At 34.0% G+C, this 21,586-nt stretch overlaps 1 pseudogene; it reads left to right on the top strand.

Annotated features, from left to right (window-relative positions):
• The first annotated feature begins 3,459 nt into the window (after positions 1 to 3,459).
• LOC131614586 (uncharacterized) lies at positions 3,460 to 6,281 on the top strand (annotated as a pseudogene).
• The last annotated feature ends 15,305 nt before the right edge of the window (positions 6,282 to 21,586 follow it).

Below are 21,586 nucleotides of genomic sequence, written 5' to 3' on the forward strand. Positions count from 1 at the left end.
TATTATTATTAAAAAAAAAGAAAAATTTAACCCTAAAAGATAGGCAATAAGCGCCTTCCTTGTTACCAATTTTTGACATATATTCAAACTAAAAAGTTTGTTTTGGCCAAAATGTCACGATTTCCTCTCTTTTATTATTATTAAGCCTATTAATATTATTGTTAAACACTTGTAATCAAAATAATAATAGTTAATGAAAGTTAATGACTAATAATATTTTTAATAACATTTACTTCAAAATAATAGTTAATACTATTTATAAATAGGTAATAATATTTTAATAACCGATAATAGAATGATTAATAATAATAATAAAATAATTACTCTTAAATAATAATGACAAATAATAATGTGATTTTAAACAAGAAAATCAATCTAATAATTTAATATATTACAAATAATCTACCTACAATAAACTTATAATAAAAATGATTAAAAAAAATTAATTGACCAAAGGTGGGACTTGAACTCAAGACTTGTTGTTCATATTTCCTTACACACTCATTTGTCAATTGTTCTATTCAATTTATTCGAAATAGAATTGCACTATAAAACATGTGAAGTGTCCGGCCAAATTTATTTATTTAGAAAATACAAATAATCTAAAGTAACTATTCCATATTTTTTCGTAAATAAAAGTTATTGTTAAAATGTTAGTAAAATTGAACAAAAAATTTATAATACCAAAGTTTTAAAAAATTAAATGTTAGAATTAAGGCGGACAAATTTTGGGGTATGACACTCCTTAACACAATGATCTTGCTGAAATAAGAAATCTTACTTTTCTTGATATGACGAGAAGCATGCTGAAAGAGAAAAAGCTTCTACATATGTTGCGGTGGCAACAGCTTCTCCCCCATAGGGTATGAGGAAGCTTCTTCTTGTCAAACTTCTCCTTTCCCTTATGATGTTTCTTCTCATCAGAAGTAGTGGTTTCTGACTTCTGAAATTTATCACCACGTCTATTCTGCTTTTGGTCCTTCTTGACAAAAGAAGCTTTCAGAGCCTGCTCTACCTCCCTCTCTGAAGTTCTTTCAGTTAGACGCAACTCTTGCGCCTCTAGACTGCTTTGCAGCTCTTCTATTACCACAATGTAATCAAATTGAGAAGTAAGAGAAATCAATACCTTCTCTATGATTACTTTTTCAGAAAGGGTTTCTCCACAAGCTTTCATCTCATTAGTGATCAGAATCACTCTGGAGATGTACTCAGAAAATTTCTCGTTGTTCTTCAAGTTGAGATTCTCATACTGCTTTCTCAAGGACTGAAGTTTCACCTCTTCACTGATGCGTCACCACTGTAACATCTGACCAGTGTGTCCCACGCCCCCTTTGCCGTCGTTGAATAAGCGATTTTCTCAAACACGTTCACATCCACACACTGATGGATGAAGAACAACGCCTTTTGATCTCTATTCCTTGTTTCTCTCTGTGTTTCTCTTTGTTCCTCCTTCGCATCTGCAGCAACTAGAACATAACCTTCGGTAACAAGTTCAAGAACATATCGAGCATCGAACAACACACGCATTTGAATCATCCACCTATTCCAGTTCTTTCCATCAAACACAAGAAGTTTTTTATTCAAATTACTTCCACTCATTTTAACCTTGTGCAAGTCACTCATATCTCACCGACATAGTGTTTTCCAATCCCTCAGAATAAGAAAATGTGATTCTATTCCGATTTTGTTCAAGATTCAACACGAATACAAGAACCAAAATCAATCATACAACGTCTCACTGTTTCACTCGTGTTTCCCGTGTTTTCCCGTGGATCTGAATCGGAGCTCTAGATACCAGTTGTTAGTGCACAAGGTGATGAAGAAAACAAATGGAATATTATATTCTCCGTAAAATGACGGTTACAAAAGTTGTGAAATGATTAGGTTTAAATGACAATTAATACTAGTCTATTTATACATAGAAAACTGGAGCCACATAGACATCATACTAAAATATTAAATTACGCTTCAATAGGATGAAAGGTATCCTTGAAAGGACGCACATCTTGTGCTCTCTTCGATTAAAATCAGCGGCAGAAGAATAATTTTGCATGCAAAGAGAAAGTGCTAGGATTGTTGGTATCCTTGAAAGGATACACATTTGGTGCTCTCTTCGACATGAATTGTGTTGATGAGTTACTAAAACCATTTTGCCGAGCTAAGGGACTACTTAGTCTGATACTAAAAGAAAATAAAATATATATATATATATATATATATATATATATATATATATATATATATATATATATATATATATATATATATATATATATATATATAAAAGAAACAAATTGCAACATGATCTGTTTTCAAGACAAATGTTTGCGGATGTTATCATTTAGATATTGTGGCTTCTCAGAGCTAGTCGAAGCGATAAGCAATTTAAAACTTTTACACCCTTCTCTCACTCTGATATCATTTGTATGTTGTATAATTTGCAAACATTCTTGTTGTGAGACTCTAGTAAATTGACGGAGCTCCCTTCAAAATTTTGCAAACTCATCAATTTATGTCATCTTGAACTCCCCATCTGTTATATCAATTTATGTTTCTTAACTGTTGAAATACTATTACTTGTGAATGTTTTCTTATGATAATGTGCATGCATGCACATTCCTCATTGATAGAGTTCCGCTCATTCCATATGAGTAGTTGATCTGGACAGCCAGCTGCAATATTTGGGTCAAACAAATGGAAGCAGGTTGATGCATCCTTATGCAGAATTATATGGTTTTCCATTGCGCTCATTTCTTCAAATGCAATATCAAGCATTCACCATTTCTATGATGTTTGGGATAAAGCCAAGAAATTTTACTCCAATGACATACCATGGCTCTTCAATGTCGCTCTTAGTATCAATTCTCTAAAGCTGGAGAATATGAATTTGCAAACTTTTTTGTTTTTTATTTTAATTAGCTTGATCCATTAATGGCTGACTTTCTATCCCTAATTAATGACTTTTACTATTGATGTGGCAGTATGTGCCAAACAACACAAATTTTTCATGATAATGACACTTATCGAAACCAATTGGAATGTATAACAAGATATCTAAGAGAGAATGAAAAGTATCAAAGTACTAATTAATACTAACATGAGTAACATCATCTATAAATATGATTATACTATAAATATGATTATACTACTATGAAAAATTAGATTCTTTGATAGATTGATAGCTAACTTGTCATTGATTTGTAACTTGATTGGCTTCTTGAGCTCAATCTTCAATTTCTTTAGAACTGACTTCATCCATATGGTCTCACATGCAGCATATGATATAGCTATGTCCTCATACTCAGTGGCGGAGACTAGGGGGTGCCACGGGCACGGCCACCCCAAGTTTTTTTTTTTATAATTTTTTTCATAATGTGAAAATACTAAACTACCCCTATTTAAAATAAATATTAACAACTTTGCCATTAAATCCTTTTACTCTTTACTTACCAACAACCCTAATATTTCTCTAACAATCAAAATACTCTCCTTTTCAAATTTTTTTACGGTGAACTCATTCAACCACCACCTACCTTTTTTCATTCCACCATTTGCTCCAATAATAGCTCTTCTTCATCTAACAACTTGCTACCACTTGATTGAGTAAGATTAATTTATTTGTTTGTTATGTTTTTGAAAAAAATAAATTTATCCTCTAGGTTAGGTTTGTCTTATGATTGTGATAAACTCATATTGATTTGATTTGTTTTATTACTAATGATTTGGTTTGTCTTACTAAGTTGTGCAATATTGTATTGTAAATTTAGAGTTTGAATTGTGATTTTGTTGTGTTATGATTTTGATTTGGGATTAGTTTGGGATTTTGTTGTGTTATGATTTTGACTTGGGATTGATTCTCACTAAGATTTTGTTGGATTATGATTTTGATTTGGAATTTAATTTGGGATTGATTCTCACTAAGATTGATTTTGGATTTTGTTGTGTTGTGTTAATTTATTTAATTGATTATGCAGCACACAAAAGTGATAATGAAGAGTAGAAAAATTGATTCTTTTTTCAAGAGGAAAGAAAGAGATGAAGAGGATTTCACACCTATCCCCGGACCTCAAAGAGTTCTTGAGAATCCAAGAATTGAAGAAAACGTTAATAGGGTTTGTTCAGATGACATTGAGAGTTCTTTAGAATGCAATCCTGGAAAACGTCCTTCAATGTGGGAATATAATGTAAATCAAATTGATGAAATACGAAGAGCTTATTTAAAATGGGGTCCATATCAAATGAATTTAGAGCAATATCCTTTATCTGGTAAAGAAGATCATCAAAGACGCTTTCAACACGCTTGGTTTAGCCTTTTTCCTTCATGGTTAGAATATTCACCTTCAGAAGATGCTGCTTATTGCTTACCATGTTACCTTTTTAGCAAAAGACCAAGTGGGCGTCCTGGTTCCGATGTCTTCATTTCTACAGGCTTTAGAGGTTGGAAGAAAGTTAGAAATGGAAAGAATTGTGCATTTCTTAAACACATAGGGAAAGATCCTTGTTCACCACATAACAATGCTATGAAAGCTTGTCAAGACTTGTTGAATCAAGATGGTCACATTAGGAATATTGTTCAAGCTCAAAGTTCAATTGATATAATGAAGAATCGCCTACGTCTCAAGACTTCAATTGACATTGTTTGTTGGTTAACTTTTCAAGTGTGTGCTTTTAGAGGTCATGATGAAAGTACAACATCATTAAACCAAGGTAATTTTCTTGAATTGATAAAACTCTTAGCATGTTATAATGATGAAGTTGCAAAAGTTGTGTTGGAAAATGCTCCATCTAATAGCAAGTATACTTCACATCTAATTCAAAAAGAGATCTTGCACATTCTTTCAAGTAGGGTGAAAAAGTATATCCGTGAATAAATTGGTGATTCCAAATTTTGTATAATTGTAGATGAAGCGCGTGATGAATCTAAAAAAGAGCAAATGTCTCTTGTTTTGAGATTTGTTGATAAAGATGGTTTTATACAAGAGAGATTTTTTGGCCTTGCACGTGTTAATGACACTACATCTTTAACTCTTAAGCAAAAAGTTTGTGATATACTTTCTCTGCATAATCTTGATGTCTCTAACATTCGTGGTCAAGGGTATGATGGTGCTAGCAATATGAGAGGAAAGTGGAACAGTTTACAAGCACTCTTTATGAAGGATTGTCCTTATGCATATTATGTTCATTGTTTTTCTCATCGGTTGCAACTTGCTTTGGTTACTGCATCAAGAGAAGTTAAACCAATTCATCAATTCTTTGAGAAGTTGACTTTAATTGTCAATGTTGTTTGTTCTTCTACAAAGCGCCATGACGAGTTACAAGCTTCCCAATTAGATGAAATTGAACATTTATTAGAGATTGGTGAGATTGTAACGGGTAAAGGTGAAAATCAAATTGGTACTTTGAAGAGAGCAGTGGATACTCGTTGGGGATCACATTTCTCTTCTATTTCTAGCTTGATAAATATGTATGAAGCAACTTGTTATGTTTCAAGAAAATTTGCAAAGGAAGGATTAAGTTATGCTTCACGTGGAGATGCAAATAGTGCTTACAATTATTTGAAGTCATTTGATTTCATATTCATATTGCATTTGATGAAAGAAATTATGGGGATCACAAATGTTCTTTGTCAAGCTTTACAACAACAATCTCAGGATGTAGTTAATGCTATGCATTTGGTATATTCAACAAAAACTCTTATTCAAGAATTAAGAGAAATTGGTTGGAATGAATTGTTTGCTACTGTGAAGTCTTTTTGTGAAAAACATGATATTGAGATTCCTGATCTTAATGATGTCCATTCAACAACAAGATTTGGTCGTTCTCGTCTTGAAGAAAATCAGGTAACCATCGAGCATTATTTTAGAGTTGAAATATTTTTCACTACCATTGACAAACAATTGCAAGAGTTGAATAACAAATTTAGTGAGCAAGCGATTGATTTGTTAACTTTAAGTTGCGCTTTGGCTCCAACAGATAATTACAAGGCTTTTAATCTTGATACCATTTGCACTCTAGTTGAAAAATATCATCCTATGGACTTCAATGAGCAAGAGAAGACTAATTTGAAATTTCAACTTCGGCATTTTATTATTGACGCTCGTCAAGCATCAAGTTTGAATAATTTGTCAAGTATTCTAGAATTATGTTCATCTTTGGTTGCAACTGAAAAGAAGGAAATTTATTATTTGATTGATAGACTGCTCCGCCTTATCATGACTATCCCTGTATCTACAGCAACTACAGAAAGAACTTTTTCGGCAAAATGGAAGCTGGTTTTCTAGGAGATAGCATGATGGTTAACATTGAAAGAGAAATTGCTGCAAGTATTGATTCTGAGACAATTATTGATGATTTCAAGCTACTCAAAACTCGTAGAGCATTACTTTAAGGTATTTTTATGTAATTCTTTAACTATTTCATGTTTAACTTTGTGTTTATTACAATATAGATATTTTATATACATTATGGTATGAATATTTTATTTATAATTCATTGTTTAATTTGGTGGCCACCTCAAACTTTTTAGCCTAGTTCCGCCACTGCTCATACTCGCATGACGAAAGGTTCACAATTGTTTGTTTCCTTGAGCACGAAGAAATTTGTGAATCAAGGAACTTACAATAGTATCACGTGGTGTTTCTTTTATCCATTATATCTTCACAACAGTTTGCATCTGAACAACAAATAACATATGCATATGAATCTTTGTAGATGTTGGAAACAAAATTTTGTAGTCTATTGTGCCCCTTAAATACTTCAACACTCTTGTAGCTGTAGTCATATGAATTATCTTTGGGTCATCCATATACTTGCTCACTAAATCAACATCAAAACAAATATTTGACCTATTGTTACATAGATATTACAAATTTGAATTCATGTCCATCTTTTCCAATCTGTATTTCATGCAAGAGGGGAAAGTCTATAGCATTTTACAAAAAAAACAAAAACAAAAACGTATTGGTTAGGTGATAAAGGATATGTCTGATAGTATTTGAAACTATTTTTGACCCACTCTTAAAGGATAAATTTTTAATTTTTGCTACTCTACAATTGATGCCTCTACCTATAAAGGTAAACTTAAGAATGTGATGAATAAGTTCAAATGGCTTCATGAAGAATATGTGAGTTATTCTACTAATTAAAGTATTTCTTTTTCTCTATCTTCTTATGAGTTCAACTCATTAACTAAATTATCTAGAGAGAGGAATAAGGCTAAAAGATCAAAGATTATAAGTGTAAGTTTTACGTACATTAACATAGTCATTAAATTTATTTCACTCCAACTCCTCTTGTTTTTATACAATTATTTTGTATATATCTTGCAGGATTTTAAAACATGGAACTCGATTGTGAGTAGGTTTTCCCCTGAAAATAGTGAATTAAGTAAATATATACTTTGTCGATGAATTAAACGAGCCATGTGAAGAACTCTGTGAAGATTTTTATGTACTTCTTTATTAGAAGTTTAATGAGAAAAAATTATGATACTCTCTATAATGGCACATGATGTGCTTAGTATTCGTATCACGACTCTAGCATCTGAGTCTTCTATTAGTATTTGTGGACGCGTTCTTACTAAATACATAAGTTCCACTCTTCAAGAATTGATCCAAATGTTGATTGAAAAGATTTTCTGAAAATATATATGGTAATAATACTTTTTATTTGTTTCCTATTTTTTCTTGTTTAGTTTTTTTTTTTTTGCTTTTCACCATCGGTTTAATCCGGTTCGGGGGTCAATTCTAGCATCTAGTGGTTCCAGCTTTCTCCCGATTGCAGTTGCAAGGGAACGAAGTGTGGTTCTGCCTATCAAGTCTAGCGCCAATCACCATTGGACCAAATAACAATTGGTTATTTGTTCATGTTTATGATAGACTCATGTTATTGTTATGTTGCATATGCACCTAATTATGACTTATTGTGTTTTTTATGATGAGGAAGATATCAACACTAAGGATGAATGTAATATTGAGGTGACAATGACTAAACATACATCTAGATCACCAGATTGAAGTGGCGAATCAACTATCGTGAAATTTTAGTGCCATAAACTTAATTGTATTTGTTGAATTGATCTTTTTATGTGTTTTTCCATCTTGATAAAGATTGCCTAGGAAGTATGTGTTAGCTAGAAGTTTTCAACGCCAAGGTTGTCTTAATGTAATAAGGAAGAAAAGAAATATCTTGAATGATATTATGAGCTTTTTGACATGAAAGTCTATTGGAAAATTCCAGTCGAAGAATAACACATTGCGTTCGACGAAGTTGGTTTGAATTTGAATATGGAATAACTGAATTTCGTCCTTATCCATTTTCAAAAGAAGACTCGTGGAGCCTTGGGGTGAATGAAAGACATGCTGAGCAAAACGTGTCATGTTTTGGGAGAAAGACCGTTGATGACGATTATTTCGACTTTGTATATATAGGGGTCTTAGTGTTAGGAATCTTGTGTGTTTATTCGTTGAACAAAATCTCACAAATACTCTAAGTATTTGCTGTATTGAGAAAGAATCATTGAAAATGTACGTGTAAACACCATATTTTATTCCATTTTACAAAGTTACTTTTCATTTACAAAATCTTTCTTTTCTTGCAATTTACCTTTAAAAATTCTCTTTATTACATTTCTTTTATGTTTCTGCATAGTTCCGTTACGTTAACTTATATCAAAACAAACAATATTCAAGAACATGAACACTATCGAATTGTTCTTACTTCCAGAAATTATAGTCTAAATAAAAAGCACATTTCCTAGGATTCATTAATTGATCCTGTGAGTAAACTATTTCGTTGGAGACTTGAGATTGTTTACCAATTTTCACGGCAAACAATATGTAACTTCCTTATAATCATGGCTTAACCATGACTTTCTAGTCAAATAATTGTCAATATTGTAGTGTTTTATCATGAGTTATTGAGCTTGATGAATGATAATATTGTTGAGTATGATTATGAGTTATGGAGTATGATAAAAGATAAAGTTGTTGAGTTTGATTATGAGTTATGGAGTTTGATGAAAGATAATGTCATAGAGTTTTCTAAAATTTAGTATGCATAAATTTAAAGTCTATTAAGGTGATTTTAAGAGAAAAAGTTATTTTCCATTGGTAATTACTGAGCTTTTTCCATCTTTCCTCGTAATCATAACATCAACAATACCTTCAGCTGCTAGAGTATTGTCATTTGCGAATTTTACCATGTTCTTCATCGAGGGCTTTATGCTGACAAACCAATCTTTCCTTCCAGACATGTGTGGTGAGCATCCTGAATCCAAGTATCATTGGTCATTGAATTTATCTTCATCTTTTGTTGTGACCATCAGCAACATCTCTTCTTCTTCTTGTTTTGCAAACTTGCATCACTTTCTTGATTCTTATTATTTTCTGAACACATTGTAGAATAATGACCATATTTCTGACAATTGAAACATTGAAAGTGACTCTTGTCAGTATTTCGACCACCACCTCTTCCTTCTTTGCTTTGGTATGAGGGTTTTCTCTGATTCGACCAACTTCCTTCTTGCTGACTTCTACCAGTTGAATTGTTGTAGCCACCTCTACCCTTATTTCCATTCCAACTTCCTTTGCCTTTCTTTTCGTTTGCTGACTAAGCCTGCAAAGCCACATCGCTCTTCGAATTGCCTACAGCTCTTTCATCCATTCTTTGTTCATGAGATTCAAGCGTCCATTGAAGCTCTTCTTTTGTCAGTTTCAACAAATCTTTCAATTCTTCAATGGCTACCACTATGTGGTCGAAATTAGGAGATAGTGACATCAAGATCTTTGCGACAACCGATCTTGATTTCAACACTTCTCCACATACCTTGATTTGATTCACCGGTTTCGTGACTCTAGCGAAGAAATTAGTTATGCTTTCACTATATTTCATCTGAACCAATTCATACACTCTCTTGTGAGTTTGTAACCTCACCTCTTTCATCTGTTTTGCACCTCCAAAATAATTTTCAAGAATCTCCCAAGCTTCTTTTACATATTCTATATCACTAACCTTATCAAAATTATCTGGACTGATACATTGATGAATTATAAAGAGAGTTTTATAATTCTTCTTCTTCAATTATTTATGTGTAGTCTTTTGTGCTTCAGTCGCGTCTTCTGCAAGTGGTTTTATCCCTTCTTTCACAACCTTCTTCTGCTTGCACCAATTCTCATAGTTATCTCTTTTCAGAATTGGAAGAGTTGTTGAGGAATGCTCATTCGGATGATTCACTGTCATCACCATTCTCTTGCCTTAAATCAATTAACCAGAGCTCTAGATACCAAATGTTGGAAATCCACCAATATCTATGATGAATTTCTATTAATCTTGATGAACAAGATTGTTACTACCACACAATGACAATGAAAAATTATGAAAAAAAGAAAGACAATGATTTTCTATAGAGTTTCTCTCTGCCCATAAACTGTGGAAAACTTATTCACTTGCAACTGCAAATTCTATGAATACAACTTAATTACTAAAATAGGGGTTACTCCCTCTATTTATAGATTAAGGTTAGCTTGTTCTCTAAATCAAAAGCTCAAAATTATAAAAGCTCAAAATATCTATTTTGGAACTAAATCAAATCAAATCAAATGTGTGTAACTTAATCAAATCTATATCAACAAACAATATTCGACAATATAAATTACAATTTAACAATAACTGCTACATATTTTTGGTCTCATGCTTTCTTGGATTTATGGCCATTCTTCCAATTAAGTAGTGACGGTTTCAAACATTTACCATTGGGGAGCCCATAAATCAAAGTCGGTCAAAATAAAGGACAATTTCTTTATAGACCCCTGTGGTTTCTTAGGAATCTGTGGCGAAATTCCATAAATGCCCTTATATTTCGGAAGTGCATCTCCGAATGCACCTTTTTTCTGAAAAAAATGTGATTTGGGATGTGCACATCTGGAAAAATCATTTTTTTTAGAAAAAAGGTGCATTTCGGAAATGCACTTCCGAAGACACCTTAAAACTCCACTGTCCACTTCCTTTTAACCACCTGCCATTGTTCCTAAAACCAACACCGATACTCCCTTCACCGTCTCACCCTTCCGTTTCCCATGACATTTTCCTTCAACTCAATCGCACCACCCTCTATTACTTATTCCTCTGCCTCAACTTCACATACCCACAACGCCGAACTCACAAACACCATAACATTATCACCATTATTAATCACCCAACTTACACCAAAATTAACACGAGAAATCAATGGCAAGGAAATTGATAATAAGAAAGTGGGAGAAGATTCAAAAGTTGAATTTAGTGTGGATCGAAACCAAGAGATAAAATAGATTTGTGTGTTTATGATTTTGAAGGGGGGAAGAGAAGGAGATGTACAAAGAAATTGTCAAATAAAAATAGGAGGCTAATACCCAAAATCACGAAGCCAGTGGCCTCACTATGACACACATATATACTCCATAAAACAAGAGTGAAGAATAAAGGTCATGCAGAATAAATAAATAAATAAATAAATAAATAAATGAATAAATAAATAAATAAATAAACAGGCTAACTATAGTACATATAACATAACCAATTATTTATTCCTTATGGTACTGCGAAATGAAATCTATAGTATATAAGTTACTTATGTCATGAAATGAAATCTATAGTATATAAGATACTTATTAGGGGTGGCAAAACGGGTCAGGCCCGCCGGGGCAGCCCGTTTGACCCGCCATTTTAGGCGGGCTGGGCTGAGGTTTTCGGCTCGGTACCTTAAGTTGGCCCGCCCCGCCTAACCCGCTTAAAAAATCGGGCCGAGGCGGGGCGGGGCGGGTTTTGCCCGCGGGCTTTTTGTTAAAAAAATTAATTTTTTATTTAGAATTAAAACAACTTTAACTATAAAAATAACACTCTTCTCTTAAAATTATATTGATTGAATTGTATTCTAAATTATTATACATACAAATGAATTATAATAACGTTCTTTCTATAACTTTCTAATACATGTGTTGATTGGAAAAGCTTGAAATAAAAGAAAAGTTGTATAACATGCATAATTATTAAGTTGTTAACACATTAGTTCACATGTTTTCTTTAGAAATAGTAGTTGATTTTAATAAAATGAGGGATTTGATGGGTCTATAAGTGTGACAAATTTTGGATTTAACTACTAAGGAATCGGTTAATATAAAAGTTTATATGAAGTAATTAGCCAGTAATTTAGGTGTTGATATTTTATGTAGTACTATTTTATGCATTGTGATGTATTATGCGGTGTAATTGTTATCACGGTCTATTTTATGTAAATTCTTAATTGAGTTTTTTAGTAGTTAGTTTTTAAATAGGATTATAGTGATATGTATTATTTATTTATTTTGATACGCTTTTTTATTGTGGTTGAGTTTATTTCGTTATTTTTTTTTGTTATAATTGATCTTTATTTGTTTTATTTTTTGAAATGTTTGGACTTAAGATATGTTGAAGTTCTATTGTGCGTTTTTTAAAAATATATTTTATCGACTTTTTTGGTTATGATTATTTTTTTTTTGTAAATTATGTGGTAAATTAAATTGTAAAATAAAAAAATAAATAAAAATTGGCGGGCCGGCCCGCCAACCCGCCAACTCGTTAGTAAACGGGGCGGGCATGACTTTTGAGCTCGGACACCTAAGTAGGCCCGCCCCGCCCCACCCCGCTTTTGGACGGGCTTAAATGGGGCGGGCCTAAACGGGGCGGGCCGCCCGCTTTGCCACCCCTAATACTTATGTCATTAACATCCACAGATAAATCAACTATTTGAAAATTATGGTACTGTGAAATGAAATCTATAGTATATAAGTTACTTATGTCATTAACATCAACCAACTATTTGGAGTGTTAGCAATACTCTCTTTTTAATATTGTGTTAAATACTTACTTTTTTATTGGTTGAAATATGTGTAGGTCTTTTATTTTAAAAATATATCCCACATAAATGATATAACTCACACATGTTTTAACCAATAAAAAAGTGAATATTTGCTAGAGTGTTGAAAAAAGAGAAATCTTAGCATTTCTTTTTGAAAATTTCTTTAGCCACCTCCCTATGGGGTCACCCCCAGCGAAAATTCCAAAATACCCCTGCTTCGGAAGTTCATTTCCGAAAGCGTCTTTTTTTGAAAAAATTGACTTATTTCGGAAGTTCATTTCCGAAAACATTATTTCGGAAGTTCACTTCCGAAATACTGTGATTTCTGCAGATTTATCAAAACACTCCCCCTCCCCCAATCATTTACCCTAAATCAAAACAAAAAGTGGCAAAGGCAAAAATTTGTGCAAACAGAATTCCGAAGCTGCATCAAGGCTCCAATCACACTGCTAAACAACATTCAAAAGCCCTCAATCCTAACACTTTGTAAGTTTTGAAATTTTTAGATCTATTATTCAAATGCATGTTATTTAGGGTTTTAATTGCATAAATGATATATGGTTAGGTTGTTAGTAGTATTTAGGTTGTTTAGAAGCATTTTGATTTGGTTTGAAGTTTGGTTTAGGGGTCTGCCATGGAAGTTGCAGAAAACTCCATCGCAGGGGTGTTTCGGAAGTTCATTTCCGAAAACACCTCCATCCCAGTTTTCGGAAATGAACTTCCGAAATGTATCAGAAGTTCAAATTTTTTTGTTTTTTATTTTGTCTCGCATATTAATCGATTTCAATTGTTTACAGGAACATGTCAGACAATCAACCAGCACGCAGGACTGCGTCTTCTAGAGAGGGTAGGGAGTGTTTGTTTTAATTTGCAAGTACTTGATTTTTAACGCCTTTGTTTATTGTGCCTGTTTCTTTGAAGTTTGTGTCCCTTTCTTCTTTTATAAAAGGAGGTCTCATGGACCTTTCTTTCTTCATTTTTACGCAGGAATGGGTGGCGCTAAGGGAAGAAAGGGTTCTTCAAAGAAGGAGGTGAAGGAGGTGAAGGAGCTGAATGAGGTGAAGGAGAAGAAGAAGGTTTTGACTGGTTCTGCTTCTCGTCCCCTGGGGGTCCATGGCTCAGACGTGCAGACTCAGTCTTCAGGCGTGATCAACGCTGATGGTTCTGATACTGAGTGGGATGAGGATTGGTATAATTATCTTCATTCGGAGGAGTTCGCTCGTCGGGAAGAATAACGTGTTTTTATTTTGTTTGATGTGTATTTTGTAACGCTCGTCGGGCAGAATAACGTGTTTTTGTTTTGTTTGACGTGTTTTGTTTTGTTTTGTTCTGATTTCGGATTGTATCGCACAGTGTTTTTGTATTGGATTTATCATCTTAGTTTTTGGATTGTTCTGATTTCAATATGTAGATTCTTGGATTTCATCGCCGCGAACACTATCCATCTTCTGGATTATAAACATAGAACTTTGACTTTCCCAGCGCACCCCTTTGTTTGATTTTTTTGTAATGACGTCCCCTGATCAGGTAAGAAATGTGGACACATGTGCCTACGTAAGCCTTCTAAGAGGGTTACCTTCTAAGAAATGTGGTAACACTTTCCTACTTAAAAACCTACGTAACAAAAATTGGGAAGCTCCACAGCCACACCCTATTTAAAAGAATAAAAAACCTTTTGAAATTTCGAAGTTCCCTTTTCCTTCTCCCCACCACTCTCAGACGGTTAATTTCTAAAACACTTTCCTATTTAAAAGCTTCTCACCCATTTTTCTTTCAAAATATCCCAAATCATTTTCGATCCTAAGTCTTCTTCTTTGCTTTAACGTTTTCTATCTATTGTTACTGCTTTCATCACAATGTCTCGCCGCGGTGGAGGAAATCATCCCGAAAATCGCCGGAGTCAACCATCTCCTGCACATTCTCAACAATCATCCATCAATGCTGCAGGATCAGGCCGTGGTGGCCGTGGCTCTCGCGGTGGACGTACCTCCAATCCTTCTTCCTCCGGACATCCACCTCCTCCGTCATATGCTCCGGCCCCGGTTACCTCTCCTCCGTCTGTTGTTGCAGCTTCGGTTGTTCGTCCATCTGTTTCAGTGCCGTTTGTTCCATCTGTCGCAGCGCCGGTTGCTTCCTTGGGTTCGGCTCTGATCTCCATCGAGAGCCTGACTGCCGAAGTTAAACAGAAGGCTACTCTAGAGTCGGCTCCGTCGTCTCAGAAGGAAAATTGGGAAGGAAAATTCAAGTTCGTGCTAATCATTTTCAGTTGCGAATGGCTGATAAGGATCTACACCACTATGATATAAGTATAGTTTGCTCATAAGTTTTTTGTTGTTATTTATTATGTTGGTAAGTTACAATGTGGTATGGATTTCTAGAGGATCAGGACTTTCTAACCTGTTGCAGCGTCTCCTCCATCGTCTTCATCCGATTAAATAAAGCGAATCGTTCTTGTTTGTTATTTTTCTTCTGTCCAGACCTTTTTTCGGAAGTGCATTTCCGAATTCCTCCAAGGGGGGTGAGTTCGGAGATGAACTTCCGAAACACCACATTTTCTGAAAATGTAACTTTATTTCGGAGATGCATCTCCGAAATCAATATTTTATATTAAATGTAACTTTATATTGAACGGACTTCAAAAAAATTTCATTTAAATCGTGGTTAGATATGATAGGGTCTCATCAAATATTAGTTATTGTTAAACCTTTGAAAAATATGACCTCCATTTATTATTTTATAATTAAATCTTGACTAATTATACAGGGTCTTCAAAAAATTTTAACGCTCCTCTATATATATATATATATATATATATATATATATATATATATATATATATATATATATATATATATATATATATATATATATATATATATATATATATGAGGAGGGATCAAATTACACCCGAAGAGTTACACCACAAGTTACACTCGTTCAATAACTACATTTCGAATTAATATTTTTTAAATTCAACCGTTGGATTGAAACATAATATCATATAGATCATACATATAAAGTTTGAGCTTAATCTATAATGATTTACTATACGATCAAGATATCCAAAGATTAACGTCAAAATGAGCTTTCATATAACGTTAATTTTGATGTAATTCAATGACATAGTAAATCATTATAGATTAAGCTCAAACTTTATAGGTATGATCTATATGATATTATGTTTCAATCCAACGGTTGAATTTAAAAAATATTAATTTAAAATGTAGTTATTGAACGAGTGTAACTTGTGGTGTAACTTTTCGGGTGTAATTTGATCCCTCCTCTATATTATTATCTCCAACAATAATAATACGAACTCAACAGAGCAGCAAGATTAAAAAAGTGTTGTTGCCACCTATGAATTTTACAATTGCTAATCAAAACATTTCATTTATCAAAATTACTAGATTTCTTATAACAACCGGAACCTTTTAAATGAATATATTTAACACTTGGATTAGTGGTGGCCAATCGTGGAATTAGAACAAAATAACATACGGCCAAAGGTTTTTTTTTTTTTGGAGTTTCGTGCACCTTGACTTGAGTAACAAAACACATTTATATTATACCTCCAAAAGAGCAAAATTGCAAAGTCCTCATTATATAGATAAGATTTTATCCTTTGTTAATAAAACCAACTCCATCTTTTTGTCTATATTTGCATTAAAATCTTGCAGCTAATGGTATCACAACTTGACAACTTGTGGCACAGCTATGAAAATGTTGGTGGCACTAATTTAAACACACACAAAAAAGTTTTGTCCCCAATATAACATTAACACTGTATACTTGAAATATTATGTAGGTAATGTGTTTTATGAATGAACGTGAAAAGGTCAACCAACACAAATTGACTGCTTAACTGAAATGTTCCACGGAATGTCTTTCCTAGTGTCACACTATAATGCTAAAATTGGTCACACATCTCAATCCAAGTGTATTCTGAATCATCCATCAAAGCGGTGCATAACTCAAAATACATAACTGACCCAATAGTAAGGCTCAAAGCCACATTATCCAAGGTGTTCTCCTCTACATTACAAGACAACGCAATGTGGTAATCTATCCCAGATGTCATCAAATTAAATAGATGCACCACTAACATGCGCTCAAATTGTTTCGAGCTATATGAAACATATTCCAACTAAATATTGAACAAACGCCTTCAAATATAAAAAGAATGAACTGTGATATTCATATTTTTTTTAAAAAATTGTTTATAAAAACGCTTTGATTTGAAAATAATTTATGTTAAAGAGAAAAATAAATAAAGATAAAGTAGTGGAATAACACAAATGAGAAGAGAAAAGAAATAAGCTGTGAAATAAAATAAATGACAAAAGTAAAAGAGATAAGGATAGAAAAATTACATTAAAGATTATCCTGGTTAGGCCTAAACCATTTGACTTATTTTTGTTCTTAATAGTTTTCTTTTGGGATTTCAACTAAAATTTAACCCAACAACCTTTCACAATTTTGCACATGATCAACCAAATAACATTTCACAAACACCACAAGGCTTTGTTTAGAATCAACCTAATAGCCTTTTTCACAAACAACCTAGAACTTTTACACACGAACATCTCAAACAACCTTAAACTAAACTATTCTGGACCGACCAAGAGCCCAATAAAAAATCACATTTACGATTTCCAAAAATGAGTCTAAGATGAACAAGGTCCGTCTCTATGTAACCGCTCTGAAGACTTACATTACCTTGTTGGGTTTCCACTACCTCAATTCATTCATAATTCTCATTCCACAATGAAATAGTGGTGCCATCTCTAAGAATTAATTTCTGGTTCTTGCAAAATTCTTTGAACATATCTCATATGAATTAAAAACCACATCACTGAAGTAATACACCATGATGGAGAAGATAATTTGTAATTTTGATTATAAGAACTTCTTTGAACCACCTGAACTAGCATCATCACCAATCTCCATTGTAGACGAGATCAGAGAAGAATTACCTAGGAGAAAGGAGCCTCCTCTGCTGGATTATCCCTGTTCCATGACTTAGATCGAGAAGACAGGCGACATTCCAATTTTAGTCTTCCAAGACCAGGAGAAATTAGATAGAATCTCAAACACTACCTTACTGTTAGTAATAACTACCAACTTAGCAAATCGTGTTGTATCAGGCTTCCTAATCGGCGACGAAAGTGCATGCAAGCTAATATACATCGAGATATTCATGAAATTAGGTCTTCGTAGACAAGATCTTAAGCCATGCAAAGACAAGAACCTTCTAGAATTCAAAGATTCAACTACTCGTCAGCATGGAGACATAGATCTAACAGTTTCAATCACATAGAAAGAGGGCGGGAGGAATGTAAGTCTATGTTTCTTGGTAGTTCCTTTACGAAGGGTTTTCAACGACTTCCTAGGGAGGCGATTCCTAGGAATGTTGGATGCACTAACCTTCTAATCCACCTCAAAATGAAATAGCACACTAATTTTAGCAAGCTGGTCCTCATTGTTGTCGACCTATCTGAAGTGCATTGAATCCAGGAAGTGATACTGAAAAGCCTCAGCACTACCTGAACACCAAAGAAGGTTCAAGGAGAAGTCAATATAATCGACCTCATCGCTTGAGAATACGAGGTTCAACAAGACGATGAACCCTCTTAAATCTATAGAGCCAGAACGAAGGATTTAAGACCATCTCTAGACGGCGAATTTAAATTATCGAACTTGGTGAGAGTCCTTCTTGGTCAATAAAGATAGGTGTCGGCCTTCCAACTGAGGAGAGGAAATGATAAATCAAATGCTCGAGGAAAAACAATGATATTTTCGTCATCGCATCCCACGAGATGTCCGACATTGATCCAAGTATGGCATGTCAATCTGTTGAGAAAGACAAAGCAACTAGCAAGATGGTTTAAGGTTTGCTAGACGCCAACTTTATCTCTGAGGTAAGATATATTTATTGGCTCTCTAATGTCGTGTTAGTCAAATAAGCCTCCGGGAAGTGGAGAATATGCATCGACAGCATAAATATTAATCGGGCATGTTCTAAAGATTCCTACCTACTTCCAAACATAAACAAATTGGTGGAAAATTCGGTCAAGTATAAAATTTGGTCATTCATGGATGCGTACTCCAAGTATAACCAAATACCCATGTATAAGTCATATAGATAAAATACGACCTTCATAACCGAGAAAGTTAACTACAATAGCCAGAACTATCACTGAGCATAATTAGGTTAAGGAAAGGTTGGTTAAATTCTAATAGATCAACATTTGAAATTTTTGGGTACTCAACCCTAGTTGATGATGAAGATTCGCCATTGTACTTACTAAAAAAAGTACAGATGTGTGACACCCTTATGTTTGTAGTAGTGACTATAGGACTTAGAGTTTTTGGATGTTAGGGAAAACTCACGAGGGGTGAGGAGCCCTATTTTGGTGGTGTTTTTTGTGTGGTTAGAGAAAGCTCACTAGAGTGAAAAGCTCTGATAATGGGGGTATTCTTTGGTGAATAATTAGATTGTCCCTTTCAACCTTAAGGTTGAGGTATTTATAGGGGCTTATAGGCCTGTATTCGGGGAACTTCTAAGAAGTGGTAATTGTCTCACCTTGACTAGGGAACATGTTGACTGCCTACTTCTTAGGAATTATGGCCATGACTTCTTCGCTATATGTTTACGCGTTGTATACACGTCATCATTCCCACTTTCCTATTAGGGTGAGCCATTAAGCGAGTGGAAGTCATGCCTAGGCGCCACCCCTTAGGCGGGTGCCCATTAGAGGCAAGTCTCAATATCGCCCATGCGGGTCTTATACAAATATATTACAACAAAATCCTTCAAGCACGAGGATTTGTAAAGGACAAAATGATTAAGCTCCTCATTCGCGTAGTTTTAAACATTTCGTGTATACCCTGTATTTAGGGGCGAGTCATTAAGCCCACTATCGGTGTTTCTTGTGTAGCTTATGTGTCAGCTAAGGTATATCAAACATTAGGTAAGTGATGGAAGCGCTCAATTAAATTTAATGTAAGCAATGATGATTTATCTTATTCGAAATAGACCACACCTTCTGGCTTTTGCTTCTTCTTCATGAGAACTCGTTGAGGCCTTAGTAGCTCTGACATAGCATCTGGAACAATTGTACGCTCCTGGCTCTTGGCAGCATGGGTTTCTTCTATCTCGACATTCTTCTCCATTGAAATTTTTTAAGTTGCAGAAACCTGAGTACTTTCTGTGGTAGTATTCACGGTGGCTAGAGATGTTGGATGCATATTTGTGTGATTATGGGCTAGGGAAGATTCCTTATATAGTGGCTCTTTGGAAGTTTAATCATGTTATGTATTGATATCTTTGTTTCTTAAATTTTGAAACACCAACGGTCATTGACACATGCCATAACTGCTCATTATTACATCTTTTCATTTTTTATTTCCATTTCTTGAAAGCTGACAAGATATTGATCTCTTCACTACCTTGGAAGCTGAAAAATATATTAGGTTACTGTTCAGTTTTTTAATTATCTTTTTGTTCTCTCTCTCTCTCTCTCTCTCTCTCTCTCTCTCTCTCTCTCTCTCTCTCTCTCTCTCTCTCTCTCTCTCTCTCTCTCTCTCTCTCTCTCTCTCTCTCTCCTGATGATAAAAGAGGAAGAAATGGAAGTATTTAAAGAGAATAAAAATATCCTTGAATATTTTATTAGCACCTGAATCCATATATTATGTGCTTATTATTATTGATTTATTTGTTATTCAAATTAAGTTTAAAAAATTTGGATAAGACTTAGAGGGAGCTTACAAAAATCAACCTTTTAACTATTAAACTCGGGGGGAGCTTACAAACCTCAGGCATCAATGTTGTCATGTTAATTAAACTGGCCAACCATTGTTCTTAAATATATTTGTTTGTCATCATCAAAAAGGGAGAGATTGTTGGAACAAAATCTATTTATACTTCTTTGGTTTTAATGATAACAAAGTACTTAAAGAACAATAGGGTATACTAACATATGTTCAAGTGTGTAGGATCTTTAACCCCTAAATTAATTTGGTTTTGACCTAGTTAAATTGCTTATAAAGAGAAGCAAATGACTAAGATTTTAATGGATCCGAATTTGATGTCTCAACACTTGGATTCTTGGCTTCTAAAGTCAGCTCTGAATCAAATGACCTGCAAACCTAGTACAGCGCCTCTAGTTCATACTTTGTGTGGAAAGCAGTTCCATCTTGTCAAAAATCAAGTTATGGAGTAAGTCAACAAGGCTTCCTAGCACAAGGCTCGAGGTAGTTTGACATGACTACTCTAGTCTGCTCCAACATCCTTGTGGTTGCTTTTCTTGAGAAAGACATTGTTGATAAAGCTTTTAGTCAGAAGATGAAGATCTTCAAAGTACTAACTCTCAACATCTCTCTCTTTTGGAAATTGCTTCCCAGCAAAGACACTTGTGCGAGTCATCTTCCAACGACTCTTTAGTTGCCTCTATATAAGGAGTTGAAGATTTGAAGGAAGACACCAACAACAAATGGAAATTGTACTCTAAGATTTCGTATATATTTGTTGTATTGCACATAGTCTTGAGATTTCTTATCTTTGTATATCTTAGAAATCTCAAGAAGCAAGTATTTGACTGTGTTGTATTCTTTGTGTATCGTTGTATATCAAGTACCTTTTGTTGAAAATCCTAAAGATTTTGTTTTGAATATGTAGTGTCTCAGAACAAGTGTTTGAGCAAGGAAGTCTTG

This window comes from Vicia villosa, linkage group LG6 (genome assembly GCF_029867415.1).
Source record: "Vicia villosa cultivar HV-30 ecotype Madison, WI linkage group LG6, Vvil1.0, whole genome shotgun sequence".
Classification (NCBI taxonomy): Eukaryota; Viridiplantae; Streptophyta; class Magnoliopsida; order Fabales; family Fabaceae; genus Vicia; species Vicia villosa.